This window comes from Protopterus annectens, chromosome 5.part0 (assembly GCF_019279795.1).
Source record: "Protopterus annectens isolate FY-2018-M chromosome 5.part0, PAN1.0, whole genome shotgun sequence".
NCBI classification, from domain to species: domain Eukaryota; kingdom Metazoa; phylum Chordata; order Ceratodontiformes; family Protopteridae; genus Protopterus; species Protopterus annectens.
This window is the reverse complement of record NC_056735.1, coordinates 1,964,683,225-1,964,708,224: the sequence shown is the minus strand read 5'-3', so window position 1 is coordinate 1,964,708,224 and position 25,000 is coordinate 1,964,683,225.

The window sequence follows — 25,000 nt, the reverse complement described above, 5'->3', positions numbered from 1 at the left end:
TATACACAGTAGATTATTAATATACAGCAGTACAGCAAAATACCCTTCTGTGGTTATTTTGTATTTCTAAAATGAGCTAAGTTATCAGGGCAAGAGTAGCATTGCAATCCCATGACTGACAGGATTGTCATAGATTTTCAGTCATTCATTTAATTCATTTTTCAGTAGCCATTTTATCCTTTGGAGGGTTGCAGGGTAATAAGAAGAAAGCAGGAGACAGAAAGCAGAGAAAAGATGGGATGCCAGTCCATGCAGGATGTCCGCATACACTCAACACGCACATTTCCGTATAGGCAATATAGAGAATCACCAGTTCATTTAAAGGCACGTCTTTCTAATGTGGATGGAAACTGGACATCCAGCAAAAATCCCAGTTAGATATAGAAAGGACATACATACTGCTGTCCTGATTCAAACAAGATAGAAAAAAAGTTGTTTGGCAGCAGTGTCAATTGCTGCATTTCAGTGCAAACCAAAATATACATTTCTGATCAAACATCCAAGTTAATGTATGTTTAAAATGCACATCTGGTGAATGGCTGTTGTTACACTTAGGAAGATGGTTTTGCTCATCTGGACAAGATATATGTTGATGAAGTCTATGTGATTGAAGCATATCACTGAAGTCACATGATGAAGAACTGCCATTCACACAAAACCATGCATCCACATTCACCCTTCTACAACTCTTTAACTAACCCAAATAATTCCATGGTCACAAAATCCAAAGTTAAACTATGAAATCTTTCAGGAACTGATGATTTAGATATTCTGTTTAGTTCAAGATGGCTTCTCTGAAAACATATTCAATCTCACAGCAGATATTTTGGTCAGAATGGCTGAGAAAATGAGCCTGTAGTAATTACATTTGCAAAACAGGTTGTCTATGCATGGCTGATGCCCATTTCCCTGCTTTCTGTCTTCCTGATAACATTTTTCAATGTTACATTTTCTCAACTGTGTCTCCCATTTTTACAGTAAAAATGTGAGATCACAGTTGATTCAATCACTGCCCTTACAATGTATTTCTTTCCACACAGGTGCATGACTCTGACAGTTTTGTTTGTAACAAGCAAAATGGTGACTCAAGCCACTGTTCAGTATGTGAAACTCATATTTATTTATAATAAAGTTTCAAAAAAAGAAAAACATGAAAATGCAATTCATACCAAACTGTTTAGTCTGCAGTTAGAATAGATTTTCTTCTTACGTTCCTGTTATGCAGGTTTTTGCAGTTCGTCAAAAACAATATTTCTTTATTTTCAAGAGCAGAATTCTCTTAAATCCAGGGTTTTGGGACAATTTTTTGCAAATTAAATGATCAGTACTTACTGAAGCTCACAACAACAAAGCAGGTCTTTTTATAGTTTCACTGGCAGGAATAAACGAAAGTATCTTCTCCTTCCACAAAGGTAGAAATACATCTATCTAGTTTCTCTACTAAAAGTTTAATTGTCCTTCCTTCACAGAGATACTCTGCAAATTCCCTTCTGCTTTCATACTGATATACATAACTCCTTCTTCAGCACTCCCAGGAACCTCTCCTGAGCACTCAGTCAGGGCACTGGACTCTAAATGCCCTTGTGTGCAGCTGTTCCTCCTTATTTTAGCTTCTTTGCCTGCTTCTGGGTTAGTATGCTTAAGAGGACTACCTGCTGGTATGCTACATGTCCATTCTGAGCTAAAACAGTTACTGGGCCCAGCCTCCACCATAGTATGCTACATGCCCTTTGGGACTCGCACACTTAGAGGGCCCAGCTACCACTGTCGGATGCTACATGTCCCTTCTGAGCTACCACAGTTACTGGGTCTGCCGTAACTGTAGTATGCCACATGTCACTTCTGAGCTAGCACACTTAGAGGCCCAGATATCACTGTAGTATGGTAAGTACCCCTTTTGAGCAACCACACTTAGTCCCAGCCACCACTGTTATGCTACATGTCCCTTCTGAGCAAACACAGCTATGGGGCACAGCTGCAGCTGTAGTATGGTACATGTCCCTTCTGAGCTAGCACAGTTACTGGGCCAAGCTCCCACTGTAGTATGTTACATATCTCTTCTGAGCTAGCACACTTAGAGGGCCTAGCCACCACTGTAGCATGCTGCATATCACTTCGGAGCTAGCACACTTACAGGGTCCACACAAAACTGTAGTATGCAACATGTCCCTTCTGAGTAAGAAAACATAGAAGACCCAGCCACCACAGTAGTATAATACATGTCCCTTTTGAGCTTGCACACTTAGAGAGCCCTGCTACCACTGTAGTATGTTACACATCCCTTCTGAGCTAGCACACTTAGAGGGCCCAGCCATGACTGTATTATGTTACATGTCCCTTTTGAACTAGCACACTTACTGGGCACAGCCACCACTGTCATATGCTACATGTCCCTTCTGAGCTAACATACTAAGAGTGCCCAGCCACCACTGTAATAGTGTACTTGTCTCTTCTGAGCTAGCACACTTAAAAGGACCATGCACCATTATAGTATCTTACATGTCCCTTCTGAGCTAGCACACTTATAAGGGCCATGCACCATTGTAGTATGCTACATGTCCCTTTTGAGCTCTCATACACTTGGAGGCCCAGCCTCCACTGTAGTCATACCTCTCAACTGTAAGAAAGAATGGATATGGAAGGGGTAGACACCGAAAAACCAACCAAGATAAAACTTTAGTGGACCAAGTTAAGCACTTTCGTCCCAATTACTATAAAGACTTCTTTAGAACACTTTATGTAACTGCCCCTTCACTTTTATACATAAGATAAACTATGTTTGACCAATTAAAAATGATTAATTAACAATTAAATAAAACTTGATTAAACATACCCTTAAAGGGACAAACTTACCAAACACAAATAGTAACAAGCATCTTATAAAAATTATGTAAAAAATTACCTTTAACACAATAGTATTGGTTGACAACATTATTAAACAATACAGCCATAATGTTTCAGTTTTAATATACTACTAATACTGATGTTGTCACAGTCATTCAAGCCTGGAGGCATGGTGGCGTTCAAACGTAACTGCCATCTAAGTTTGTTCCACCAAATGTTCTGCCACCACCCTACCTGGGGGATCATTATTAACTTGTTGAATAACACAAAATTTGAAACCATGTTCCTTAAAATTGACAACATCTTTACTTAGTGCATTAGTTAAAACCCCCTTGTTGATGTCAGAAATATGTTCATAAATGTGATTCTTAAAACACCTGGACGTCTTACCAATATAAAAAGAGGACTTTACAAGATGTCTTATCTGCTAGTTTATGCTTTGGAGGGAATTTTTCTTTTGCTGGGACTGTTCGTTCTTGTTTTTTGACAGCAGTTTCTTTCTCTTATTGTATAACCTATTTATGTTTGATGTCCACCACAGTGGCTTATTTTCTTGTGACGATCTAGATTTGATCCATTCTGGTATGGCTAAGGCTATACATTTATATAGGTGTTTATACAGGACATTTGTGTATACCTCAGTATAGGGGGCATTGCTGTCAGTGTTGGCAGGGGGTCTGAAACTATTGATGCCATCTTTCAGTAGGCTATAGTTTGCTTTGGAGAAAGTTTTTAATTGTTTTGCTCCTGAGGGTGGGTCAGGTACGATTGTTACTTTGAATGAGACTTATTTATGACTGGACTTTACCAGGGAAGGCCTTACACATGGGGTGGTGCAGCAGTCCCCCATGTTGGTGAGCACTATGTCAAGGATGTTAGAGCCACTTGTGGGGGTGCTGACTTTCTGCTCCAGAGCATTTGTGTTACCAAAGTCCAGGAACCTTTGGAAGAGTGCATTTGTGCTCATACAGGTTACTCACTCGATGGAAAGATAGTTAAAGTGTCCCATGACTAGAGCATTTGGCTGTACTAAGAGTGACTCAAGTAGGTCCAGGTAGCCTGTGTGGTTTTTATGTTTCATGGTAAGGGTTCTATAGCTAACAATGACATGAGGGGTGTCTTTCCTACACTTAGTTGGAATTGGAGTAACGCTAGGGAGTCATACTGTTTAACCAGTCTAGAGATGTATATGTCTTTAATGAAGATGGATACTCCTCCTCCCTTGTACTTTTCGTGTTCATTGTGTGATCTGAATGTGTGGAAGGCATTGCAGCCCTGCATGGCCAGAGTACTGTCTGAGGTCTTGAACCATGTCTCTGTGACTTTGCAGACATCAGCATTTTTCAGGATGAGAAGTGCTTCAAGTGAGTGCAGTTTTTGATTTAGACTCATAGCATTAAGCTGCATAACCCTGAGTTTGTTACTGGAAGATAGTTTTATGTTGGCAATTTTGTTCTTATGACATTGCCTAAAAAGGCACTATGGAGGAGGCAAGTACCTTTGCCAGCAACCTAAAGCCTAGAGGTGACAGGTGAAGACCATCTCTGACAAAGCAGTTTGGACCGTTGATAATATCATTCCAGGTTGTCAGATACTGGATCCCCCTGGACTGACACCAGAAGCTATGCCAATTGTTGAAGTCAATCATTTTTTGTTTGCATTGTGGCATCATCCTGGGTGAGGGAAGAATGCTTCTTAGTGCTAGGGACATACTTGGGTTGTATGTTAAAAAATGAACATGCTTATTTAATTAATCGTCCCTCTGGGTAAAGCATTTTTTTTCCATAGGTGGCCTAGGTAGAAAAGTTGCTTACAGTTGATGAAAGCAAACTTAAGGTAACAAGTGTAGAAAGGCAATAATTCATGTCATACATGAAGTATCCTTGATTTTACAGTTTGTTTTTATATTTACAAAGTTGAGATCGTGACTTTATTTAATAGTTTGCAAACAGTTACACGGAACATGTAGAAGTTCCATTTGGTATGATTCTAGTCCTTTTGTAGCACAACGTTAAGAGCAGAGTTAAGACATGCAACTAAGAACACTTGGACTGTCAAAAAAAGTGGAAATAAAAAATTAAAAGACAAATGGGATTGTTATCATATAATACTAAATACTTTCTTGCAGAACTCTACTTAATGTTTTATTGGAATATATACACAAAGCAAAGGTAAAGTGTCTTATTTTACATAATAATTTATTGGAATACATATACAAAGCAAAGGTCTTTATTTTGCATAGGCATATATCTATGTATATATGCATGTATGTATGTGTGTATGTATATATATATATATATATATATATATATATATATATATATATATATATATATATACACACACACACACACATATATATATATATATATATATATATACATATATATAAATATATGTGTTTGTGTGTGTGTGTGTGTGTATCTGTGTCTGTGTGTATATATGTGCGTTTGTATGTACATATGTGTGTGTGTGTGCATATATATATATATATATATATATATATATATATATATATATATATATATATATATATATATATATATATATATATATATATATATATATATATATATATATATATATATATATATGGGTCTACTTGAAAACACCGACACACCAAAACACTGACAACGAGAATACCGACACGGGAAGATCGACAAATGAGATGACCGACAGTTTAAAAGCATGAAACTTCACATGCCTGACAAACCACAATCCCGACCATCAACAAAACAACACAACAGAAGCACGCCAAAAACCTTACAAACCTACACTAAACTTGACATACACAGCTATCTATGCACTAACCTTAACCCAAACCCTAACCCTAAGGTCCGTCACTATTGCACACTCACCTAACCCGCGCACTAACCCTAACTCACTTAACCCGCCCCTAACCCAAAATTCTGTCATTATCGCACACTTACCTTACCCACACCCTAACCCTAACTCACTTAACCTGCCCCTAACCCTAAAGTCTGTCACTATCACACACTTACCTTAACATGTCAGTGTTCTCAGCATCGGGCTTTTAAACTGTTGGTCATCTCAGTTGTCGATCTTCCGGTCTCGGTGTCCTCGTCATCGATGTTTTGGCATGTCGGTGTTTTCAAGTAGACCTATATATATATATATATATATATATATATATATATATATATATATATATTTTTTTTTTTTCTTTCATACCATATGTTTACTATAACCAGGGCACAGTTAACTTCATTATATATTCATTTGGGATACAAAAGTCATGCTATCTTACTATTAATTCATGATTTCCAAAGTAAAGCATTCATGTGTGTTAGTGGTGGAGTAACACTTTAGAGTTTACTGTTTAGTCTATTATGATTACACTGTATGGAATCCCCACAACGAAAGTGCCCTTAGGAGATGCTTTAGTTAAGATAGTTTTGTTTCCTCTTGACATTTTTAAAGATGTTCATATCATGATTAATATATATGTCTTTACTTAAAATCTGCATTTCTTAGTGTAATATATCAACATTCAGTGCTTTACATTAACTAAATGCTCTAATTTTAATTCTTAACCTAATTTAGTTTAAGAGATGTAAATTATTGATTTATGGGGAAAATCTTACTTTTACAGCATTTTTAGAGAAGGGCCGTTCGTGTTTTTTTTTCTCTGTGGAGGCTGCTTGTGTACTTTTTATGCTTCTTTAGAATGGAGAAAACTTATTTGTTTGAAATTCCCACCAAAAAAAGCCTTTTCTAAGCCTCTGTGACTGTTTCTTCATGTGCATGAGCATCTACAGGGCACTAGCAGCAAGCTAGAGAAGCTGGAAGCAAGAATACAGTGAGCGATGATATCCACGACCTTTGAACTCATGCATGACTTGGAAACCAAGAAGTAAAGCTGAAAATGAAACTAGAAGAAAAAATAACTGTTTTTTTGGGTTGTTTTTTTCATCTTTTATGCATCTAAAGGTATGGAATCACTTTAAATATGTATTTTTAAGAAGCTAGGACTTTAATGGAGTGATTATTTTACTAGTCTGGTGAAGAAATTTGCATTTTAATGCTACTGTATGTCTGTTGCTTTGAAACACTGAAGTCTGACAGGATACCATTCTTTGCTTTGATAGCATGCCCTAAATGATAATATATTAATATTTGACTACTTAAACAACCAATTTCTTTAATATTGTGAATGCAAAGATATATATAGGATTGAGTCTCCTTTTCGTTCTGCTGCTTTCATGCTTAAGCAACTTTAATCTGTATTAGATATTCTCATTGATGCAGATTTAAAGCAATATAATCAGATTCAGTTGCAATGATAGTTATGATACTATGATTCAAATCTTTGTATGACCACATACACTGTAGGAGTGGATTGTTAAAATGTTCTAGGTCACTCTATTCTTTTCAATTAGTATTAATAGACCAACATATGGTCCCCCCCTTTTTTGCTTCCTCCCTTTCTTCTTTCCATTCAAGTACCAGTCTACTTGAACATATAAAGGTATAAAAAGGGAAAGGGGAAGGGGAAATAAGTAAACTGGTATAACTACTGTATTGCTATAGTTATAAACACAAGAGACTGTAATACAGTTAAAAAAAAAAAAAAATATATATATATATATATATATGTATATATATATATATATATATATATATATATATACATAGAATTTTATGCCGCTATAGCAACTAGGTTAGTTGGTGAAACTGACTCCTTATTTTCCAATACCTAGTAGTGATTTACACAATATTATATATGAATCCACTGTGATTGCCTGATGGACTTTTTATGTTCATATTTGTTTGAGTTATCTTAGAAATGTTTTACTGTTTGTATATACTACATTTAAAGCAGAAGCTATTTATGTATGTTTTTGGTGCGTGAGATGGTATTAAAGGGTGGTTTAGTTAATTTATTAAATAAACCTGGAATGTTAGGTTCCGTGTATGTATGTTTTCTTAGTTATTGATTTCAGAATTTGTTTCTAAAGATTTTTGACACATAACTTCATGAATTACTTCAAGTCATTATACTTGGAAGGTATTATTGATGCTCTAAATATAACTTTAACAAATGATGATATATATAATGCTCATCATTAAATATTAATGGCTTAAATAACAATGTCAAAAGAGCTGGTTTAATTAAATTCATTAAAATGCACAGAGCTCAGATAATCTTCTTGCAGGAAACCTATTTGCTGGTGAAGGATTTGCAAAAATTATCATTTAATGGTTTTACAGTTCTCATAGATTCCTGCTTTAGAGCCAAAAGGAGAGGTACTCTTATACTATGGAAAAATACTTATACATTACCTAAAATTTTAAACACCTTTTCAGATAAAGACGGAATATTAAGCATAGTAGTGCTAAAATTTAATAAGAAATGGTTCACACTGGTAAACTCATATTGGATTCCTGGTCTAGGAACTAAATATGTGAAGAAGTACTTGGATCTCATTACTTTACATGCAAAGGGAGAAATTATTCTGACGGGAGATTTCAATTGCTTGTTATCAGATGAAGACACCTCTAAAAATAATAAGGTTAAACTAATGACACAAGCTAAAAAGGTAAATGGTTTTATTGCCTCAATGAATTTTAGAGACATACATAATTTAAGAGTTAAAATTCACTTCAATACACTCATTATTCTTTCCAATTCGGCACACAAACTAATATTGATAAAATTTTTGTGTCTAACACTCTTTACTCTAAAATAAGTGATGTTGAAATACAGTCATGTCCACTCTCTGACCACAATGCCTTTTTGTTTAGCTTGACTGTGAAAAAAGATGATATGATAATTTTTCAAAGAATCCCAGCCTATGTTACTAAGTTAAAAGGTTTTAAGGAGTGGTTATTAAAAGAAATAAATGCATTTATGGAAAACAACAATAATGGTGAAGTAACAGATATAATCTGGGATGCATTAAAATTTCACATCTTTAGTGGAGTTAAAGCTTGGTATTTTCAAAGGAGAAAGGAATGGGACAAGGAACTTTCTGATTTACAAGCCAAAATAGATAAGTTGAAACTAAATGTAAAATCAAATGATAAAGCAGTACTTACTGAAATGTCTACGCTAAACCACAATATTTAGAAATATTGAATCATAAGGTTGCTATAAGCTTAGAAAAGATTAAACTACAGTCCTATTCAGTAAACTCCAGACATTTACATAAACTAGCTATCAAATCCAAACAAATTAGTAAATAAAATCACATTAATGAAATTAAATACAAGAATAATAACACAGTAAAAAGAACAACTGATTTAGGAGGTATATCAGAAGCCTTTAGAAATCATTATCGGTCAATCAATGATATGCAATCACCACTAAATTCAGACGAAGTAATAGATAAATTTCTACAAGAAAATATCAAGACTAAACTATCAAAACAACAAAATAGTACTCTAAATAAACAAATAACATTAGCAGAAGTGAAAGAACAAGTTAAAAATATGAAGGATAATAAAGCCCCAGGGTTAGATGGGATAATCCCAGAAATATATAAAATTCTTCCAGAGCACACAATAAAGTTATTATTAAACACATTCTCCATGGTTAAACAAGACTTAATTTTCCCTCCCTCATTGAAGTACTCAATAATTTCTCCCATTTTGAAACAAGGTAAGCACCCCCAACTATGTGTATCCTATAGACCCATATCATTGTTAAATATCGATTATAAAATTTTCATGTCTATCCTGGCCAAAAGACTAAATACTATATTACCCAATCTAATGCACTTTGATCAAACTGGCTTTATCTTACATAGAAAAGTGCACAACAATATTATTAAGCTACTATCCTTAATAGACATTGCAAACATAACCAAGAAACAATTAACTATTATTAGTCTGGATATTGATAAGGCATTCAATTCCCTTAGTAGGTCATACTTACAAAAAAATCTTTAAAGAACTTAACTTTACTTCAGATTTCACTAAACTGATATTAAATATTTATAGTGATTCTAAAGCATTTGTTAAAATTGGTTCATGTCTATCATCCCCATTAAAAATTCATAAGGGAACTAGACAAGGTTGCCCTCTATCCCCATTATTTTTCACTTTATCAGTGGAACATTTTACTTCATTTATTAGAAATAACCCAAATATCAAAGGATTTCAAGTTAATGAGGGATACTGTCCAAAAGTTCATCTTTTTGCTGATGATATTCTACCAAAATCCAGTGACATAGAAGGCTCTTTACAACATATCACGAATGCCATAACTCTATTTGGAAAAATCTCAGGGCTCAATTTTAATCATAATAAAACCAAATCACTTTTAATCAATAAGAAAGTAAATAGCAATTTGCAAAAAATACAATGCATTCAACTGGGAGAATGATAAGATAGATTATATAGGAATAAGTATTAAAAATAAGTGGAATGAGACTATTAAATTTAACTTCACTAAACTGGTAGATATAATCAGTGACTTGACTAAAAAGTGGAACAAAATGTTTTTCACCATGGAAGACAGACTTACATTAATAAAAATGATTATTTTGCCCAAGATGATTTTATTTTACATACAATCATTGATTTTTACCTCCTCCTAAGAAATTCTTTAAACAAATAGATTCCCTATTACTAACTTTTCTATGGTTCCCAAAGAAACCAAGAATAGCCTATAAATGGCATGTTAGAGCCTGAGAGAGTAATGGAATTGACTTTCCCAACATAGAATTATATTCCAAATCTGTTATTATTAATATAATACTACACTGGATTTCATCCATATGCACCTCTAGCTGGAAACAACTACATGAGATACATATAACTTCCTCTGAGAACTCAGAAACCCAGTTTAAGGAAACCTTTGGAATTAACAAAATATTTTGGATACTCCATGAATATTGCTTATATAATAAGAAATTTAGCCACTTCTCACATAGTATAAACCAAATATTTTATATTTTCAAAAATATAATCAACAATAATTATAGTTTAAAGAACACCTTTTTCATTACATTTCCCATAGCTTCTACACCAGATTGCCTAGATACCTTCAATATCAATAAGATGCAGAATCTTAAAGAGAATAATCTAAAGTTTTGGCACCGGTTTATAGACAATAAGAACATCCAACCAATGCACTTTGTCTTAGCCAGATATAATGTCTGTCAAGATAATTGGCTCTGTATTCAATCTTTAAGACAGTTTGTTGAAAATAAAGTGAGAGTGTCAATAAATCTGGAAATTGATATTATACCAAGATTGATACAAGTATTCATATAGTGTAGTTCGATGAACATTGAACATAAATTAAGCATATCACCTGTATATAAAATCCTACGAGAAGACTTGATTACTTTTACCAAGCTTTTTGGAATTACTCCATAAAGATTAATGTTGAACCTTTATCTAATGATAATATGAAACAGTTATTAAATTCAATAAAAAACACTTCATCATCTTTATATTGGAGACTATATACCTGGAGATTTATTCATAGAAGCTTTTACACTCCACACAGAATTGAACTTATAACCAAGAGTAATGAAAGCAAATGCTGGAGGTATGGTGATATTCTTGAAGCCAACTGGGTTCATATGTTCATCGAATGTAAAACTCTCACACAATACTGCAGTGATTTTAGACATTTTGCAAACTCCCTGTGGTCTAACTGTCAAATTACTAGCTCTTTGATATTATTCAATGTCCCTACCCCAAGTGTAATTTTTAGACAGTAAAATTGCTATTGCTCGAAAAATAATCACATTGAACTGGAAACATAAGCAAGATCTTATGTTTACTGAGTTTATTTCAATAGCAAAATCTGTATGTAAAAAAGAAATGCAAACTATTTATCGGAGATCATCAAATGTAACACACAAAAGACTAGCTTGCCAAAAATTGGAGAGATTGTTAGATAAATATTGATTACCTTTCTTGGATAAAAGAAATATTTATCATGGATGTTTATATATTGTGTAAATAGTTATGTTTTATATTATTTATTTTTAATACTTTATGTCCATGTTTATTAAAATTTAATAAAAATGTTTTTGGAAAAAAAAAAGAGCAGAGTTAAAAACTTTATTAAGAAAGGAGTTGCAGTTGATGTGTGATTGTTGGCAGAAGACAGGTGTAGTAAGATGTAGTTTTAAGTGGGTATAAAGTTTATTTGATGGGAAGATAGGGAAGTCATTTTATTTTTGATGGAGGGTAATATTTTCCAAGTAAGAGATTATCTGCAGTCCCAGTGGGTTACCTTGTGTTTTATAATAGTTATGAATGAACTACAAGTGTTGTAGATTAATTGTTAGCTGTACACCTTTGAAATGCAGTTGCAGAAGATAATGTCATATTTTCAGATGTCATAGTTTATTTCTTCCTCCTTCCCAGTTCAGGAGATTTAAAGGCATCAGTCCAGTAGTATGATGATGGATGACACTTGACTGAAACTTGTATGATTGCTAGGGTCGATGTTTGCCTTTGGCATGGCACGTAGTGATCCATCTATTCATACTTGTCAACATCTTATTGCAAAAAATCTAATGCAAATCTAATATAAAATACAAAATCATAAATAATGGTGGAACAAAGGTCTAAAAATAGGGGCAATTTTTAAATATTGCTCTTATAAACTTAAAAGTTTATAGAATAACAGGTTTTGTCTTAGCATAAGTTTTCTGAAGGATATGACGTCTGAAACTCAAATGTCTATCATTATTTTCTGACTTTAGTCCTCAATGATTACCCAAAAAAACAAAAATTTTATGAAGAACAGATCCAAAATATAATGCAAAATCTGGAATTTCTGTGAAAATCTGGACAGTTGAGAGGTATGCATCCATCCATTCATCCACAACCCCTTTTCCCATTTTGCACATGGGGTCACGGTGTCACTTGCACTCTGATCACTGTGTCTCTAGCACAGTAATAAAAGGTGGTGTCCTCTGGTTTCAGGCTTCCCATGTTCAGGTACAGGAAGTACTGGGAATTGTCCCAGGAGATGGTGAAATGATCCTTGATCAAGGCGTTGTAGTTTATAATACCCTCACCACCATTGATTTTACCTGCTCACTCGAGCCACCTCCCTGGATGCTGCTGGACTCAGCTTATCCAGTAGCTACTAAAGTTGGACCCGGGGGCTTTATGGGTCAGCCTGAGCATCTCTCTAGGCTTCTTTGCATTTACATCCCTGCCAGTCTCTACCAGAACCACCTGGGATCGAACATCTAAGAACAAAATACAGTTAAAGATGGGATCATTAGTAAAGTAATGTGATGAATACTGGTTATTGCTAAAGAAAGACTCTTACTTCCTAAGGAAATACAGGACTAATATGCTGAACTCTAAAAGATGCATTTTGTTTGCATCTGCAAACTGCTGACCAGTTTATAGTCTTCATAAACAGGGCAATAAAGTTTATTTAAAACTTCTGAGGGTTCTTTCTATTTGCACTGACTGTTGTAACCCGCAGTGACTCTCAAGGCTGGATTGACAGTTTCCAAATGTAACCAGAAGTGAGAATGCAAAATTACTTTGACTCATCTAGTTTGATTTTCTTATGGGGGTTTCCTTTGCGTCTTTCTAATTTTCAAGCACAATGCTTGCAGGTCAGCAATGTTAACAGCCAGTTTGATTTAACTGCCAATTTCAACAATTAATTTTTAAATATCAGTTTTAATATAAAAGAGAGGAGCATCGTTGTTTTTCATGGATAGTGTTTACACGCTGAAGGATGTCAGGGAGTTTTGGTGGTTTCATTAACAAAAGACAGCTCCCCTAGTCTACTTTAAAATTAGGAATATATACCTTTTCAGTAAGAACTACTTTTTTACTCCTTTCCCAAAGCATCAGGTGCTTTGTGATGTATCAGAGCATGTCTTCTCCAGATGTTGCACTGGGAGAGATTAGATAATATCCCATATGTAGTAACTCAGCTTGGGTTGCATTTAGCTTTGCTAGTAAAGGGTGAGCTGGTTCACAACAACGTTAGTGCCTTATAAATGGAAATAACACAAACAGTTTTGGCTTTGTGCCTTTTGCAAGATCTTTTAGTTTTATACAAGTTCAAAGTTTGTTATAAGTTCACATGCTAATAACAATGAATTCAATTTGGCCCAGCTTCCACTGTAGTATGCCACATGTCCCTTGTGAGCTAGCACTCATAAAAGTCCCAGCCACCATTGTGGTATGCTTCATTCCCATTTTGAGCTAGAGCAGTTACTGGGCCCAGCTGCTACTGTAGTATGCTACATGTACCTTCTGAACTAGCACTATAATATGCTTCATGTCCTTTTTGAGCTCGCACACTTAGAATGCCCAGTCACTCCTGTAGTATGCTACATTTCCCTTTTGAGCTAGCACACTTAGAGGGTCCAATCACTACTATAGCATGCAATATTTCCCTACCTTCTAAGCTAACACTGTAGTATGCTACATGTCCCTCCTGAGCTGACACAGTTACTGGGCCCAGCTGCTACTGTAGTATGCCACACATCCCTAATGAGTTAGAAAACTTAGAAGACCCAGCAATCACTGTAGTATAGTACATGTGACTTCTGAGCTAGAAAACTTAGAAGGCCCAGCAACCACTGTAGTATGCTACATGTCCCTTCTGAGATAGCACAGCTACTGGGCCCTGCCGCAACTGTAGTATGCTACATGTCCTTCTAAGATACCACTTTTAGGGGGCCCAACCACCACTGTATTATGCTACATGTCCATTTTGAGCTAGTACACTTACTGGGCCTAGACACTATGGTCGTATGCCACATGTCCCTCCTGAGCTGGTGCATTTATAGGCCCCAGCAGCCAATATAGTATGTTGCATGTCTCTTCTGAACTAGCACAGTTAAAGGGCCCAGCCAACACTGTAGAATGCTATGTGTCCTTTTGAGGTCGCACACTTAGATGGCACACCTACCAGTGTAGTATGCTATATGTTCCTCTTGAGCTAACACACTTACAGGGCCCAACCAGCACTGTAGTATGTTACATGTCCCTTCTGAGCTAGCACACTTAGAAGGCCCAACCACCAATATAATATGCTACATGTCCCTTTTCAGCTAACACACTTACTGGGTCCAGCCACCACTGTCATGTGCTAGAAGTCCCTTCTCAAGTAATACACTTGGCGGTCCCATCCACCAATGTAGTATGTTGCTTGTCCCTTCTGTGGTAGCACACTTAAAGGTTCCAGCCACCACTGAAGTATGATATGTGTCCCTTTTGAGCTAGAACACTTACTGGGCCCAGCTATCACTGTAGTATGCTGCATATCCCTTCTGAACTAACACACTTAGTGGGCCCAGCTGCTAATAGAGTATGTTATATGTCCTTTCTGAGGTAGCACACTTAGAAGGTCTAGCCACCATTGTAGTATGCTACATGCCCATTTTTTAGCTCACACACTGAGGGCCCAGCTTCCACTGTAGTATGCTAAGTGTCCATTCTGGGCTAACACACTTAGATTGACCAGCCACCACTGTAGTATGCTAATGTCCCTTCTGAGCTAGCAGACTTGCTGGGCCCAGCCAGAATGTCATATGCTACATGTGCCTTTTGATCTTAGAGGGCCCAGCCACAACCGTAGTATGCTACATGTTCCTTCTGAGCTAGTACAATTAAGATGACCCAGCCACCACTTTACTGTAGTAGACATGTGAGGATGCAGTGAGACTCCCCCATGAAGACACTAGCTCACTGTCAGTTCTTTCTGCTGGAGCAGATAGAGCTTCAAGCATTTGGCAGCTGATTAGCTGTACCTGGGGACATGTGCGAAATGTGTCCTTTATTGGAAGAATGAGTTGACATATACTGTCAATGGACAGATTTATAATGATTTTCTTTGTCTAGAACCTTAGTTTAGTTAGTGAATTTGACTGTTGATGGTGAGATATCCCATGTTCACAGTTTTTTATAGATTAAAATAATTCACAAAAGTAATTTTTCTGTGCCTCTTAGATCTGTTATTTCTGTAAATTTTTAACCAAATGTATTTCTTTCTTGGGTCTTTCAATGTATGTAGTGTTTTGATGAATTCACTGTAACTGTATAAACTTCACTTCAGAATGTGAGAGTGGCTGATGATAATATCATTTTTTATTAATTCTTCGCATTGCCTTACTATGAAATTCTAAAATTTAAATAGATTCAGAGTCTTTAAAGGAAATGCTATCTGTTAAACTGGAATATTCTAATTCATGAGTCATTGTGTTGGTTACATTAGGTGGAATTGTGTTGTATAATATTTTGCATGTTTAATGTTGGGTACTGTAGTGTAGACAAATACAAGTGTATGACTCTTGTATTATACTGTGCTTGCATATATCTCAGTGAGACAGAGAATGAACACAAGTATAATGCAATGAGTAAGTTTACGAATAAGTTATTTTTACCATTGTTACACCGACAGTTTCTTTTTTATTTAGATGACATCTTTGAAAAACCTATGTGGAACATGGTTATCATTCATTTTATTCATTTATTTATTCATTCATTCTTTCATTCTTTCATTCATTTATTTTCTGATAGCAACTTTATTTTACTCACAGTCACAGGAAAAAGGAGCCTATCCTGGCTTTCAGGCATAAACCAGCAAACTACTATTTGGTGAGGCAGGCAGACAGACAGGCGAAGACTTACACACACACACACACACACACACACACACACACACACACACACACACACACACACACACACACACACACACACAGAGAGAGACACACACACACACACACACACACACACACACACACACACACACACACACACACACACACACACGCACACACCCCTAAGTGGAATTTGAAGGATCAGCAGTGCAGCTGCAAGATGCCTTTGGGAAATCAGGTGATACAGTGATGCAATGCTTAACAGTACTGATTTTTTAGTTAAGCTCCTGACTGAGATTCCTTGTTTGCAGCATCTGCCTGTACTCCTTATGTCTTCATGGGTTAACACTGGGTGTTGTGGTTTCCTCCCATATCAAAAAGACATAATCAAACAGACATTCTTTTTTTTTCACTTCTTCAACTGATGACTAGCAGCTGTACCCTTTCAGTGACAATGGGGATACTGACACACATGAGAGCCAGCTGGAGGGATCTGTCATCATGGCTGGCAGGAAGTCAGCTATACTTCAGTCAGTGACAGACCATTAGCCTTCTATGGAACTTTTTTATCCATGAGTGGATCAGCAGCCCCGTGCAACATGTCATCCTGACTGTCAGCCTGAGGATCCACAGGAGAAATCCTATAATAGTATTTTACCTTTCATGTAGTCTTAATGCTTACTAAATGGCTCTCCACTCTGGCCAGATCTATCCATGGGGCAATGGGAACCCCTCATTATTGTGGAAAGCTAGACATTTTATGGTAAGGCCCCAAGCTCCGGTGATTGGCATGAGAACCAGAGTTACTGTCGGTCCATCCTACTACCTCCCCAGGTGTGTGTGCGTGTGTGTCTGCTTCCAGCCACATGCTAATGAGTGCTACTGTCAGTGGCTTGGAATGTCTAAGCCCACATCCTGGTCCTGGTCATTACTGGTGTGGTGGTAACCTCTGGTTGCATGGTGGCAACCAGATGACTGAAACCATCTCCTCTCCTCCAGCATGGGTGACACAACATTAGCTGTTCATGTCCATCCTCCCTTGCCCAGCTCTTTCTGCACATGAGCCAGGATTCAAACTCTGGTCATCTGTGTCATAGTGAGATCTTTATCTCTTTCAGCCACAGAGCTATGCAAGCAAAGTTGTTTGAAATGTTAAGAAAACATTACTTCAGATGATATTTCATGACAACATATATGTAAAGTAGCAGATTTTACATATTATTCAAACACTCCTGTAATGAGTTTGAAAAATAGTATTAATAATGTATAGTTTTAAGGATGACTTGCAATAGCATTTGCGATACCAAATTTAATGTACTTTTTCAAGAAATGGCAGTAACATTTTGCTGGAAGGGTTATCAAAAATAACTGTGATTCTAATCAAATTCATATTCTGGAATGCAGGGATTTGTGCAACAACTGGCTAGTTTTGTCAATATTAGAAGCAAACTACAAGGCAGTCAGTATAAAGAATAGTATTTTATTAAATGCATGGAGCAATATAAAGGTAATTCTTACCAGATACAGGTTGATACTCATGAACATTAGCAAGCCTTACATTTTGAGACAAAGATTGGCACCTTTTTGTCTGGGGTATTGATAGTTATCAAATACAAGGCTAAATCCCTCAAAGACATAATTTAAGTAAAGCAGTTGTATGTCAGACATGATGAGATGTGGCAATATGTTTGGTGACAAACATACATAATTGCTTAAACTGTAACTGCTGCTGTTATATTTTAAAGTCTAAATTATTTACAGATTCTGACAGTGAATATAGAATTGACTTGACTGTATTTGCCTGCTTTTGTTAATGTGGAATTGATTTATTTATCTGTATGGCAACAAAGCTTTGTTTTTGTATGAGTAAAGCAGAGCAGAAAGTAAAATAACGTATTAATGCACATGTCTATTTTATTAAGGGCTACAATAAAATACCACAGCTAAACATTCTGTGGAGCACTGAGGTATACATAATTTTCAGTTTTCTGCTTTACAGTTAAAGACAGTCACACAGAAGGTGATTATGATAATGAATAACATTTAGTAGAAAGCCCTAGGCTCTCATCTAAGTACACGTGATAGAAATGCTTGAATAAAATATATCCATTAAGACTCATATTAAATATAAAGGGGATTCACAACCAAAAATAATTGTTTTAGAATCCTTACTGGTATAATTATTGTCATAGGACTGGCAAAATACTTCATAAATATATTCAATTTAAAATTTCTTTGTAGAGTGAAATGCCTATTATTAATTAGACACAAATCCACAGACACACACACACACACACACACACACACACACACACACACACACACACACACACACACACACACACACATACACACACACACACACAGTCTGACAAAGTCTTATATATCAAAATCTTGCTGTTAATGAAACAAATTTGTCCTTTCATTACACAGTTTGCTTTGATTGCATCTCCTGATCCTTCTTCTTTTACATTGATATGCACACAATACAAGCTTTTCTTGTACAACCACAGCATAATGCTCTGTTATTTTTATATTTTGTAGCATATGGTGTGATGCTGCCAACCCAGCTAGCTGGAATTTTGTAAATATTTCTTATGTCATTTCTGAATATTGCTATGATTTATACAGAACTGTATGTTATGTACTGAGCTTCAAGAATGTAACCACAGCATACCCTGCTGAAACATAGAAGATTAGCTTACAAAACTTCAAGAAAATATGTTGAAATTAAGTGCTTTACAATGTGCTATAAAAGTTAGTCAATGCAACAAGAAGACAGGATGTCTAGAGCTAGAAGTTTTTCTATTGTCTTGGAGGGATGTATTTACTATGTTTAAAATGTAAAGTGATTTATTGCTCTGTGACTTCCTATCAGCTTCACATCTGAGAGATATGTATTTCTCACACAGAGATGTTAAAAATTCTGTTAGTATCTGTTAGCCTGGGAACTGAAGGCAGGTGTCAAAGAGTGATGTCATCCAAGCTGACCCAGCAGTAATGTTTGATAGTAATTTAAGAACTCTCTCAGAGAAAGACTGTGCATTTTGTATCTTGTCTTGGACCTAGAAACATCCATCATCACAATCATCTGCAGTTGCCTTGCTAATAGTAAGTAACTAGGGTACAGTGATTTCTCTTAGATATAGACAGGAATACAGTAAAGATTAGTTTGGATGTTTTCTGTATTTATTTGAGACTATCTTGCAATGTTGTTTTAAAATATTTCCTGTCATTCTGAGCTCTGTAGTTACTGTGTTGATTGAGTATTGTCTTGTTCTTTTATTATTTATTATTAAATATATTTAAATCTATCTTTGTAGCTGATATTTGCAAGACATATTTAAGCTCACAGAGTACTTGCATATGTATTTGGTGAAACTGTACATGCCACTACTAAATAGCCTTGGTCTTGGACACACTTACCATTTGGATAATAGTAACATTACACAGTAGGATCAGTTACCCTTTGTAAGGGCCTTAGAGTAGTTGATAAAGAGCTGGCTGGTGGCAGTGATAACTACCTTATAGTCTGGGCAGAATATGGCATAGCTAGTAAACCTGTGCCAGCCTTCACCAGGAGTGTCTTTGGGTTTGTATATAAATCAAATCTGAAAGTGTGTGTGTGTGTGTGTGTGTGTGTGTGTGTGTGTGTGTGTGTGTGTTTGTACTTGGGCAGGGACACAAAGCACTGGTTGAACAGAGAGGGTGCTGGAGGTCTTAGCTTGGCCATTTGGCTGAGATCTTAACACTATAACTGTGCCAGTGGGGAGTCTTATTGGGGATCTGGAGAAAGAGGAAGAAACCAGCCCCAGACTGACTGTGATCTCTGTGTGCTCTTAAAGGAAATTGTACTTTACTATGTATGTACTTGCTATCCTCCCATTGTGTACATCCCTCATTGTTGCCAGTGGTGAGGATTGAGACTCCTTGATTACTGGGCCGGTGCAGGGGCATCGCATATGGAAATGTGTTTTAATTCTGTAGTGTGAACTGCACAATATTATTTATTTGTATTGAACAATTGGAAAGGCTGAAAAGCAAAGTTTCATTACAGTGACAACGTAGTTAGAGAAGAAGTAGTACATTAGAAAAAGGAAACAAATACTAAGGTAGCATTGTAATAAATCAAACAAACTGAAGAAAACATTTAAATAAAAAAATGAGATAGTTAAAGTCATTTATTTAAACAGTCAACATGCAAAGCTGAGCCTGCTACTTTTCATTGAGATAATTCTAATAATTAATTATAAGGAAATATGAACAAAGTAAGTCAGCAGCAGTAATAACAGAAACATATATATACAGAGAAATAAGATATGAGGTCAGTGAGTGGGCTATGACTCTACTTGTCTGGATTTGAGGACATGTGATGCAAACACAGCAGTGTTTCTTTTGTGATCCATTCACTCAGTTAATTAATGTATTTATTCTTTGATTACCATATGAAACCCACTGCATATTACAGGTCAGCTGAAGGGTATTCCAGCATTCACTGAATGCAAGGCATAGAAACTTATCCTGTGTAGGGTGCCAAACCATCATAGGAGGGATTTTCACTCACTTGGCATATGTTCCTATGGGCAGTTTAAAGGATCACCAGTTCACCTATGACACATCTTTGGAATATAGGACCAAACTGGATTAACCAACAAAAATCCACATGGTCACAGGGGGGGACATGCAGACATTGCACAGAAGGCACCCCAGCCAAATCCTAAATGCCATTATATATGTATGCTTGGACTGACTATATGAAGGAAACGGTTTACCATCGTAAGGTCGAGCACACAGTGCTCAAACCTGTATATGTGCAAATTTTGTTAACAAATCCTGGCATGCCAAATAATCAGAATGTCACAAAAACACCAAAATCAACATTTCTGACTGCTCTGCACCCAAAAGCGAGTGCTAACATGGGTCAAAAAGAGGATGGGAGTTTGCGGTTTGCAACATCTGCATTCACAATTGTGGGATGTTGCAGCACTCCTTTCGGACATACGCGATCGACCATCCACCGGTCGACCTTATGATGGTAAACCAAAGGAAACACACATACATACATAGATACAAATATTTCAAGCACAGGCATTAATGTTCTTCTAGCCTGCCAATATACCAAAATAGTTTTTCTCATAATAAGTGTCCGATCTAGTCTTAAAAATATCTAGACTAGTGCTTGCTTTAATGTAATTTGGTAGTCTTTTCCATGCATCATCTGGTCTCTCAGAGAACCAATTAGTACACTTCTCATTCCTATAGAATCATCTACACAAGTTGTCTGATGATTCTCTAGTACTTTTTGATAACCCCAAACATTCCCAGCGGAAATTGTCTGAATAAGGTCTCCTCTTAAATATCTATATGAGACACTGTATAAGTTTAGATATTGAAGTTTTTCATAATAACTTAAATTTTTGCATCCATGGATGCCATTGGTATATTTCCACTGTACTCTTTCCAGTTTACTCATGCTTGTTTTCTTCTAAGGTTTTCATACTGTTATTTCTTACTCAAGTTTGGATCTAACATAACTAACAAACAAAGACTTCATCATTTCTGATTTCCTAGACTTTATAATTCTTTTTTTGCATCCCATAGTTCTATAACTATTATTAAACAATTGATTGCTATGATTAGAAAAATTCAAAGCTGCATCTACCAATATACCCAGGTCCTTAAATGAATCTACAGTTTCAATCACTGCTACTGTACTAAATATTCACCTATCAGTTTATGTCTCTCAAATCTCATATGCTTAGGTTTTGATGTATTTATCAGCATATTATTCTTCTGAGTCCAAATGGTCAATTTAGTTAAGTTATTTTGCAGAACTTACCTATCTGTAACAGATGTAATCAGTTTGCCCAAATTCAGGTCATTTGCATACAGACTTTAGATCACCTCAGATGAAAAAGATAGAGCTGAAAGATACAATCTAAACAAGTATGGACCTAGGACAGAGCCCTGTAGGATACCCTGATTGTAAGCAAGAATTTTACCTGTCCAATCACTGTATGATACTTGCCATGTCCTATTGGTAAGCCATGCAGCTATCCATCTTATCAAGAGTACAGCAATACCTAGTTTTTCTTATTTATTGATCAGTGTTTTGTGTATGACCTTATCACATTCTGAAGTTAAAGCTATATAAATTCCATCACAGCAAAATCTTTCATTCCTAGCTATTATATTGTTACAAAACATCATGTTATAGGTGGTAATAGATTGATTTTCAGCGTATACATGGTGATATATGGTTTCAAATCCCTACCTTTCCAGTTCTGACAATAACTTATCCAATATTACTGACTCCATTATTTTTCCACAACATGAAAGTAGACTTAAGGGTCTCTATGACTCTAGGTTTGTTTTACTTTCTTTCCCTTAAAGAATGGTTTATTAATTCCAGTCTTGAGGAATCTCCACATATTTATATGACCTAGTAAATAATAGATTTAATGGTACTGGAAGTCCTTGCGGAAATGTTCTCAGGTGATTATTACTAATTCAGTATCCCCCCTGCTTGGATGCAGTTTGCATAGATTTTTTCAATATAAACTAATTTGATTTCAATATTTGAGGTTACCCAGATGTCACTAGGACAACTTATCACTTCCTTTGTAGAGGAAAATTGTTTTGCATAAGATTTTTTAAATATATATATAATCTGTTGTGTCCAAGAATAAATTTTAGAATCTACACACAGCTTATCAATTTGTATGTTGTTACTCCTTCCACATCTTACATATCTAAAATTTTTCATATTATGCTCAATACCTTTTTATGAATTTTCTTCAATTTTTTCTTGCTGTTGTCTCACACTACACTTAATTTGTTTGACCAGCTTGTTTATTTCGGTTTTCAAAGTTGTAATTTGAAATCTTTTCTATTTTTTTATATTTCTTGTCTTTCACCTTAATCAAGTATCTTCCTGTTGTTGAATTATATCCTCCTGATGTTGTGTGCCTAGATCCTGATGTTAAACATTTTTTAAAATTTTTTTGCATTCAAACATTTTCTTTTTCAACATTCCTTCTTCAGTTTTTCTACTGAATGCACCAGTCCAATTGGTTCTACATACTGATTGTTTTGCTTCCATATAATCTGTTATTAATTTTCTGTGCACTGGTTTAGATTTCAGTTTGGCAGAATTATCTACCAAAAAATTAACCTTTAAACTTGGTCCCCTTCTTCAAAACAGTCATCAAAGCCATGAATGAGGGCAAGACAGTGCACACCGACTACCCTGACCTAGCCAAAGAATTGTTATATGTTCCAGAGTTGTCTTTACGGTTACAGTTACACAATCTATAGTACTGGTGTTATCACTGTAATAATCACAGGTCTTATAACTATCTTTAATGCCTATCATAATACCTCCAACTGATTTTTTGTTAGAATGTCTGTTAATAATGACATCAATCTTGTGGGAACATAACAAATTTTTCAATTAAAAAAAAAAAAACTATTAATGCTTCTGGCATTAACAACCACCAGAGATACATCAAATGTTGCTATCTGTGATTTGTTATATCTTTGACCTAGCAAAAATCCTGCCTTGTGTTTGTCAAATATTGCAAAATATCTGCTGTAAAAAGTCCCTTCCCTGATCTTGACAAGTGCATACTATCCTGTCCGAACACGTGTGTGCCCCAAATTAGGCTTGGGTGCTCGACACATTTCCATTTTTTAAAACAATACATTTTTTTTTCATGTAGGAATTTACCCAAAGAATTTTTACATTCACTGTGACATGACTCTCCTTTCTACATGTGGTTTGTGAAAAAAATGGATCCTAATACTTCTACAAGCTATGCTGTCCAAGAGGGCTAAGCTCCTTACTAACAGTCAGAGAGTCCTTGTGAATGAGATCATTTGTACTGACATGAATAAAAATTGAGCTGTACTTCCTTACATAAAGGTGCTCTATGGCCTACCTCACATCATCTATTTTAGCTCTTGGCAAGCATAACACTGTTCAATTTTCATTATTGTCTCTGCAAATGAAAGAATCAGCTCCTCTAATAACTGAATCTCCAATTACAAGAATATCTTTTCTGACCAGATCTGAAGAATCTTCAGCTTCTAATTCAATAATATCTGCTCTATCAGTTGTTACAAAGGAATGATCTTCATCACCATTAATCTATTAATTCCACTGTTTTCATTTCTTATCACATTTGCAAGCATACAATTCTCATCTACCTGGTTTTGTACATTCTCAGCTTGAGCCACATTATCAACATCTGTCTTTCTTCTCTCTTTTACAGTAATGCTCTTCAATCTTTCCACATTCAGTTTTGATTTCTTCCTTTTCACATGCCCCTTTCCTTTTTTCTCTATCTTCTCTTTAGGAAAAATGATGCCGTTTTCTGTAGCTGAAGGTTTTTTGATAGAAAAATGTTATCATTCCCTGTAATCTGTGTGTTATATAACAAAGTAATGCCCTTTTAGTATGTTTACAGACATTTATCAGTTTCTTTTTCTTCTTTGTCATTTGTTGTGAACTTCTTCCTTTCTTTTTTTATTTCCTTCTATCTGCTCTGAGTCCTCAGATTGCTGAATATGTGTATCCAGAA